This window comes from Mus pahari, chromosome 2, assembly GCF_900095145.1.
Source record: "Mus pahari chromosome 2, PAHARI_EIJ_v1.1, whole genome shotgun sequence".
Taxonomy (NCBI): domain Eukaryota; kingdom Metazoa; phylum Chordata; class Mammalia; order Rodentia; family Muridae; genus Mus; species Mus pahari.
In genome coordinates, this window is record NC_034591.1 from 113,307,821 (window position 1) to 113,317,409 (window position 9,589).

Below are 9,589 nucleotides of genomic sequence, written 5' to 3' on the forward strand. Positions count from 1 at the left end.
TTCCTCCCTCCTTCCCTCCCTCCCTCCTTCCCATGCACCCTCCCTCCTTCCTTCCTTTTTCCTTTCCTTCCTTCTTTCTTTTCTTTCTTTCCATTACCTGTTCTTAAATTAATGTAGTGGGTAATAGGTTTCATTATCTTATTTTCAAACATACATGTCATTTTTCTTGTTCATTCTCCTTCCCCCCATAGTACTCCCATACCCAACCTGCTACCCCCACCCCACATATCTGTCCTTCTTCTTTCATGAGGGGTACTCTATCTCCCCTCACTTAATATCTTTCCATCTTAAAAACCATCAAGGCTAGTTGTAGTTGGAACACTGACTTTGAAATTCTATAAACAATTCCCCATCCGTTGCCTGTGTTCTTGGTGAGGTGGGAGAAAAGTCCTGCTGTGTTTTCTGCTCTCTGCTCACTGCTCAGTGCTTGCTGCTCTCTGTTTGAAAGTCACTCAAGGGGCCACAGCTTCTCACCCCTGGCCATGCAAGACAGCCTCCAAGGAGCTCTTTAAATTCCTGGGGTTCAGTTCATAACTCCAAAATATTGAAATCCAAATCTATGGTGGAAACCAGGTCTTGGGTGGTGGGGGGAGCAGATGGTTCCGGGGAGCAACCAACATCAGAACATCAGCTCAGAAAACAAGGAGACCCACAGTGATTGATAACAAGAGCCATCTGGATTCCGACTAGAAGGGCAACACCTCTTCCCCAGACCTGAACTTTTCAAGCTGAACAATAATCAGGATAATTATTTTGTCATCCTTGCACAGGGGCCATGCTAATATTCTCTGTATTGTTCCAATTTTAGCATATGTGCTGCCGAAGTGAGCACCAAGTTAATTGTGATCAACTAAACATGGGAAAATCCACATCAACGTGATGCTGGCTCCATCAAACTAATTCTGTCTATTATAAAGCCTTTCCTGCCACCTGAGTTTGAGATTGGAATGGACTCCATTACGAAAGACAGATTCAAATAAGCAAAAGACAGAGTTGGCATTTGAGTTGGCAAAAGACTGTTGGCATTTGTGTCACATGTATACATAGGAGGTACTCAGAGAAAATATAGGCTTCTGAGAAGTGACTTTGAGTTCCAGCTTGTACAGCTTTCTCAGTGATATGCTATAAACGTTTAGAGAAATGACAAACCAAAGGAAAAGGTCATGTCTATGTTCATGTGGGCACACTTGGTGGCCATGTGCGTACAGGTACATGTATGTATGTGGGGACCAGAGGTCAGCCTTGGTGCTGTCCTTCATAGCTCTCTATCTTGTTTGATGTTACAGTGTCTCACTGACCTGGCTCTCCAAATAGGCTAGGCGGGTTATAGCAGGATTCTTCCTGACTCTGCTTCCCCCGTGGCAAGATCACAACACTGTATACCATGCCTGACTTTTCATGTGGGTCCTGGGGATAGAACTTGGGTCCTCAAGCTTGCAAGCCAAGCACTTTGCTGAGTCATTTTCCCAGACCCTCCTACTACCTCTTCTTATTAGGACAACTTCAAGAGTGTACATAACACCCTGAAGATTTCCATTCTTCCTTCTGTCTCAATGGTCATAGCTTATATGCAGATATAAGCATTTCCTCTATGACCCAGTCAGGGTTTCTTTTAGGCAGGGCCAAGCTGCTTTGTGTAGTAGCAAAGCATCTAGCTTTTAAAAAATGCTCCGGAACTTCCTCAAGCTGTGCCTTTCCACAGAAAGAGTTACTAACCAGTGTGGTTTTAAACTGTGCCCACTAAAGGAGAATGGACATTCCACACACATCTCCCTTTTTATCAGGCACTATTTTACTCTGCCATAGACTCTGACTTTTCACTCTGGTGTCTCTTCTGTCATGGGCAGCTTGCCCAAATATTAGACTTCTTTGCATCTTAGGATAAATTAGATTACTGAGGGCCATGAGGGAGGAATGACAGATAGCTTTAGAACTCATGGAATGCAGTCCATGGGTTACCATAGCCACATGGGTGGGCCTCAGTGTGGCGTGACCCTGACGACTGTGTGTCCTGAGGACTTGGCTCTTATGGAGTTCTGCTCTTAGTTGTGCCCTCACATCCCTCTTAATCTAAGAAGTATAGGAAAACTCCAAGGGGGTTTCCAGTCCCTCACTGGACAGCACGTCTGGCATTCACAGTTCTAACATTTGATCTCTTTCTGGCATTGCTCTTGGAACAGATTAATGATGCTATCACCACCCTAGAGAAGAACATAAGAGATGTAGATTGTCAATGACTACTGCCCTTAGAAAACATTTAGAAAAGTAAAATTGTTAGTGAAGCTAGATTGAGATGTTTTTACTACTGGCTCTGATGTAGAAAAATCTTAGGGAACAATATGAAGTTCAGAAAGCCACCCTCTTATTAGTTAAGCTAGGGACCCTTTATGACCAGGAACAAGGACAATGGCAGCACTGGCTGATGTGAGTCTCACTGAGGCTGGACTGCTGATGGCAGATTTTATAGTCATTTTTTCCCTCAGCTTCCTGATATGATTTAATAAGAATTACTGATGAGCAGATATACATTTTGAGAATTTAAGATAGATATGACTGATTTTTTTATATAAAAGTTTAGATTTGTAATTCTTTTAAGATTCTTACAAGGTTACTTTTAAAGATATATAATAGAATAATTACTTCTTTCTTTGTAACAGCAAATTGCTGCCTGCCAGTAAGAGAAACTGGCTGAGAAAACTACCTTGCTTACACTTCGTTAATCTATAGCAAGTTGCTTGGTTATGAATCTACGTGAGCTTTTGAGAATAATTGGTTTTCTTTACCTGTACTACATAATGTTCTATCTTGTAACAGCATTGAAAAACACATTGTTTTTTTTCATAATCATTTACTAGAAGAAAATTAAAATGTAATCACATTGTAATTGTATACTGCTTGAAAGATTTTGCTGGGATATATAAGCTATGGAAGAAAGAACAAAGTGGGGAATGGTATGGTGTGCTGTGGTGTGGCGTGGCGTGGTGTGGTGTTGTGTGGTGTGACATGGCATGGCTGGAGGGTTGTCTCTCCCGTTCATCAGCTATGTGTGTATGTGTAAAGTTTGTGCAAATGGGGATTAGAACATTGTTCCTTCCACCCACCAGTTGTGTGTACTTATTTGTCTATGTGTGGGATACTTGGAGCCTGCTTGCTGGAACTTTGCTCTAACCATTTTATGTCTGTCTGTCTGTGGGTCTCTATACACTGATATATGCGTGTATGTATGTATGCATGTATATTTGTGTATATGAAGTTATTGGACTCTTGACTTTTGTTTCATCCTCTGTGTGTGTGTGTGTGTGTGTGCGTGTGTGTGTATGTATACATATAATTTTTATCTCTTTCCTTCTCGTTCTTGCTGGCCCCAAGGAGGTAAAAGAGTTCATAATTTTTCTGCTGGCCATAGAGAGTGCTGGCCCCAGTAAATTAAGCTTTGTTCTGTCAGGAAAAAAAAAAAAGTCTGAGGAGTAACTTCTCTAATCTCTAGCAGCCTTTGGCAGTAGCCCCTGTAAGTATCTGGATCTACCTCGGGCAGCATCTTTAAGCACTGACCCCCCCCACTCCCAACAGCTGCTTGCCTCAGTTTACCCACCACATGGATGCCAAAGCCAGAGTCATCAGCATTCGATGTCTACAACTTGTGTAGCGCTCTTCTTTCTTTGGTCCTCACTGTCCCTGGGAGTTACACTGTGAAAATAGACTGCTTGTCTGTCTCTTACATTAGGAGAGGTAAGTCCCGCTAGTCATTTAGAAGGGAATCCTCACCTTACCTTGTGTGCACAGCTGTGAGCAGATCGTGTGACTTCTGTGGCCTGAGCACTTTAGCAATGTTTCTCACTTGTTAGTTTGAAAGGCTGTTGATGCTGAACAGAGCAGGTGATTCTGAGTCTGCGTGTGGCTAAGTGTATTGTTTTATAGTCACAGCCAATACTTGGCTTTCCATGCCACAAAGGAGGGAGGAATGGGAGGAAACTCCTGAGCTTCAGAAACAGAGAGAAATACCAAGTATGAGGCAGAGGGTCGGGAGGAAGGGCAGTGGGAGGGGAGAAGCAGAAGAGTCTTCATCAACAGCGAGATGATGTTCTTTCTATCCCGGTAAGGAATATCAAAACTGAAATCACTAAGGCTTGCTTTATTCCAGTGTAGACTAAACAGAGAATGTCATAGTATCATTCTAGGAACAATTAGCCCTGTCCTGTGCTCTAACAAATGGGGGTTTTAGAGCAAATTATGCAACAGATATATCTTCAGTGTATTAGTGATCTCTCGGCTTCAACTCTCTTACTATTAGCTATGGTACCTGGGCCTGATCAAAGTGTACATGCCACAGACTGTGGACTCCATATGAACCCACTGACCTCAGGCTTCAGCCATAGCCTATCTCATCTTTAATTTTTTTTTTTTAAGAGAAAAAGAAGTTTCCCTTTCATTCTAAGACTCAATTATATATACTATAATGCTTTAGTGCAGGGTCATACCTTTTTATCAAATTAGTTGTCAGTATTTCAAAAGTAGAACATTTCCCATAAAATGTATCAATTCCACATTTCCCTTGGAAACTTGGGTGACTGCATGGCAAGAATCCTATTTTCCTATATAACGATTCAGGATTGAGCCTTTATATGTGGTATGGACAGTTCACTTTGCAAGAAATTCCTCTACTCTATATTGCCCCCCAGACAATGGGACACATAGATAGTCATTATCCTCCTGTCCACCTCCTATTATGACACTGGCAAAGGACAATGGGACAGTTCCTGTGCTCAAAGGCAGCCCGACAAAGAGGCAAATAGGAAAGAAAAAAATTGAAGGAGTAAAGATTCCTTTAAGGGCTGGGGAGATGTCTCACTTGGTAAACTGCTTGCTATGTAATCGGCAAGATCTACTTTAGGGCATGCATTCTCACATTTACGTCTACATGCACAAACATGTATACATGTACTCATTTAAATAACCCTCCATTCTCATTTCTGAGAGCATCCTTGCTGCCAGAAGTCTTTCTGTTTGGAATCTGGGCCAAGACCATCTTTCTCAGTTCTGGGTACTTCTGGACATTTGAAAACTGGCTTTTCACCACCAGGCCAGTGTTCTGTGGGAATGGTGAGGGTCTTGGGAGGCAGAGCTATAATGTTCTCTGCCATTCTGCTTCCTGAAGGTAGGAATGCAAGTCCCCAAGGTCTCTGTCATGACAGTGCTGTTCTGTATCTGCAGCATGATTAAGTGCATGAGTTTTGAATTCAAACTCAGTAGTGTCAAACTTGAATTTCATCTCTCTCAATCTGTATGAAGATGTGTGAATATTTACCTTAGCATCCTTTTCATAGCATTGGGCTGGTCAGTGGCACTGGACCTATAGAGCTGTTATGGTGAGTGGATGAGAAGAGCTATTGGAAGGAATCTAGCAAGGTTTCACAAATGCAGGGAGTGCCAGCTAGCATGCAATGATGAGTTTCTTTATCACCTTGATACTGTCATCAATCCTGTGTGCTGAATGCCCACTGTAGCCTCATAAAAACCCAGAACCCTGAGTGCTTTGTAATGGCCAACATTTACACGTGGTATTATATGTGTCATTGGCATTGGTATTAATACATACTGTTTTGTGAAACTGATTCAACATGCTTTATGTAGCTCCAGGGATTTTTCAGACCAACTAAGTAGAAGCTTGGAAAAGATGTTGGCTCAATATCATGATGGATTTTCTTTTAGTTGGAGACAGAAAGCAAGCAAGTGGACCCATTTTTGCAGGGTGAGCAGCCCATCCCTTGCAGCGTAGAGCAGAGCTAGATGATTGCGCCTGGGGAATACCATCCACACTGGTATCCACAAGCTACATGTGGCCACTTACGTTTACTTGAAATGGAATAAAATTAAAGACCAGCTCTTCAGTCATGCTCTTCACATTTCAAGTGCTAATAGCAAGAGCCACACGTGGCAGTGCCTGTGGTTACTTTATTTGACCGCACAGAAAGTTCTGCTGGGAGAACTCTATTTTGAATCCAGTCCTTGAGAAAGATGGAGGCCGAAAGCATGGGGTAGGAATTCTAAAGGAGAAACTCAAACTGTTGAGTGGAGGAACACTTGCCTGGAGATGCTTACGTTTCAGCCCCCACCCCCTACTCCAGGCAGAGCAGTGCTTCTGAGCCTTAACTTCCCATTTGTAGAATTAAAACTGGTCCCCAAAGGTGACTGTGAGTAAACCTGGATGAACTTCAGGCTTTGCATCCATCACAAGGTGTGATGAGTTCTCTCCATAGGAGTGAGGAAATATATGTTCAATGGCCTCTACTGCAGAAAAGCAGGCAAAAAGCCAGATCATTTCAGACTAGAGAGCTACCCCTAATGAGCACTAAACAGTGCACCTGACACTGAGCTGAGCTTCTTAAACATGGAGTCTCATCCAATTCTGATAGTAAAACAATTTATAAAAGTAAGTCTGAAATCATGCACGTTTATATGTGTGTTGGTTCTGTGCTGATTGCTCTAATCTGTAGTCTCATTTAATGCTTGTAGCTGTATATGAGTCCATGTATACAGATGTATGAGTGTGTATGCATGTTTGTGTATGCATGTGTATGTGTACACATGCATGTGTGTAAGAGTATATATACATGTCAGTAGACACCAGAGGGCAGTTTCAGCTGTCCTTCCTAAGTTACCACCCTCACCCTTGTTTTTTTTTTAAGTCAGGTTTTCTCAGTGGCTTGTAGAGTTGGCTGGTCAGCTAGGCACCCCCAGGATTACCTGGATCTGCCTCACTAGTGCTATCTAGCTTTATAAGTACATATCACTGTAACTGGCTTTTATTTTTAAACAACCATTCTAGAACCAAACTGATGGCTTCAGTGGCAAGCACTTTATTGACTGTGTTATCTTCTCAGGCCAAAACCATTTTTGTTGGTTAATAATTTTTAACTTTGCGAGAATTTCATACATGAATATTAAATTTACATTATTTTCATTGCTACTTTTCCCCCTCAGACCTCCTGTGTACTCCCCAGCTCTACTTAAATATATTGCTTCTTTAATTATTATTGTTATACACAACACACACACACACACACACACACACCCCTACTGATTAGGATTGGCCATTTTAGATAGCTTATCAGGAGTTTTATCACTGAAGAAAACTGATTCTCCCTCTCTCAGTAGACATTAATTGCCTTTAGCTCTTGATCTAGGTAGGGGCTGAGCCTTGTAAACCCTCTCCCATCCATGTTGGCATGTCAATTGATTATCATTATGTAGTTCTTGCTTATGCAACTACATTGTTGAGATGCAGTAATTTCAGCTTTTCTGTCCAGTCTAGAAGAGACTGTCTAGAAGCAGGCATCCTGGCACATACTCGAGTTCTTACAATCGTTCTGGCCTCTCTTTTGGGATTGTCTCTTAGGCTTAGATGTAGGATTGCCTTGTAGATGTATCATTGGTAATTGGGCACACCATCGTCACCTATTCTCTGCATTTTGACCAGTCATGAGCTTCTGTAATAGCTTTCCAAGTAATTGCCAAAAGAAGTGGCTCTGATGAGGGGTGAGACCTATTCTTCTATGTGGGTTGAAAGATGTGCACGTGTAATATAGTTCTAAATTATATCAATTTAGGAAAATGGCAAGAGGTAGGTTTTTCTGTAAAGTCGGTGACCCTTCCTCTAGGGTCTGAAACCCCTCTAGCCATGGGTAATTTGTAGATGTGTAGTACCAGGCATGGATTTCCTCCTATTGAGCAGAACTTAAGTTCAAATAGACCTCTATTGGTTACTTCCCAAATAAAAGAGGCATTATAACACCATTAGATATGCTTTGCTAATCTGGACATTTCGTTGTTGTTTGTCAATTTACAGCTGGAGAGAAGTAATGACTGCTTTTCTCGCTTGGCACCTTCAGATACTATGAGAACCAGTCTTTGGGATGGGCTTACAGGTCATTTCCAGCTTGATTCTTCTAAATTCTGTGTATGAAGTATGCTGTGTCTTCAGCAGTAGAGTCTTGCTATCAAGTCCTCGAAGAAAACCATGACAATAGTCTATTCCGGTTTTGGTTCTTAAACCATCTGACCAATGACTCAAAGGGAGGTTCCCCATGCTTGGCACAGGGTTTTTTTGTTAGTCTGTAGTTCTACACATTATTACTCCATGTGCTACACGCGCATGCACCCATGTGTGTGTGTGTGTGTGTGTGTGTGTGTTTTATTTGTTATTTATTTACTTATTTTAAGTAAACATAATACAATATGTTCCATAAGACTCTGTCTTAATTTTTAAAAAAATCATCGCTTCCTCACTCTTCTCCTGTGTTACTCTCCCTCCCCTTCCCCAGGTAAATCTTGCCTCATTTCCCCATTTCTACCTTTATAGCACCTGTATCCTATTAGCTGGCCCCTTCTGCAGAGTATCCTCCAGGCCCCCTGCCCCCATCCTTCCTGGCTTCTGTGCTTAATTTAGATTATTCACATCTAAAGAAACATAGCCATAATCCACAAATGACAAAGACTGTCCAGTGTTTTCATCGTTTAGATGTGTGCTTTCCCAGTTTGCACTCCGGCAGGCTGGGCTGGGGTGTGGATACAATTCTGTGTAGGCCCAAGAGTTTTACAACTGTGCTTTCAGCCCAGCTGCCTTGTTTATAAGAAATGTGAGGAAATCTGCAAAGGCTGATGACACCATGTCCTTTGTCACAGAGAGATAAAGATGCCATGTTCATGTCTTCTCTTTCTAATGACATTGCAAGCTCTAGGTAGACAAGAGTTATGTCTACAACATTTGTTTCTTCTATCCTTCCCAAAACTGTGCTGAACACACAAGAATTCGGGAACTATTTACGCAACTGAATGGAAGTAAATCTTCTAAAAAGGACAGTGTATCCAAGAACTGTTTCTTACTTGCTTCAGGGAAACCTGCCCATGTTGATGTAGCAGAACAAAGCCCTTTATGTTATCACTCTGGTTATTAATGAATGCCTGTGGTCAGGATGGAAGGGGCTGTTTGTTCTCAGATGGATAATAAGTAGTCTAGACAAAGGAGATATTGTTGGCTAATGAGGACCGGCACCGTTCTCCTGGTTTCATTTTGTCATTTAATTTCTTAAAGGACTGTTATCACTTGTGGTTCCTTCTTAACAGCCTCCAGTCTTGTACAGTGAACACACTCATATGATGTCTGGCTTCTCTGCTGTGCCAGCCACATAGAAACCTCCAGACTAGAAGCAGTTATGGAAGTTCTATTAAGGAGAAAAAGAACAAAGCAAGCAACTGTTAGCAGCTGTGCCCTTTCTGATATCTTTCTAGGTTGTTTTTGTGTAGGCACCCAGGGGGAATGGAGAACTGTTTCCATATCTAGTATACAAGTGGAGAAGCTTTTGACCTGGTGGATTTTTACTTATGTTTGTTCATGTTCTTCAGGAATAACAAGATATCCCATTGGATACTAGATTTTAGAAATAAGAGACTTCTTTTTTTAAGACATTCGAATGATAAAAGATAAGGCATGGTAGGTGTACTGGCTAGCTTTGTGTCAACATGACACAGATGGAGTTATCACAGAGAAAGGAGCTTTAGTTGGGGGAAATGCCAAGATCCAGCTGTGGGG

The 9,589-nt window shown here is 41.8% G+C and overlaps 1 protein-coding gene and 1 pseudogene across 1 annotated transcript in view; one reads left to right on the top strand and one right to left on the bottom strand.

Annotated features, from left to right (window-relative positions):
• The window catches only part of Tafa1 (TAFA chemokine like family member 1), a 509,982-nt gene that overhangs the window by 336,835 nt on the left and 163,558 nt on the right, over positions 1 to 9,589 (top strand). The window lies entirely within an intron of this gene.
• LOC115063437 lies at positions 735 to 832 on the bottom strand (annotated as a pseudogene).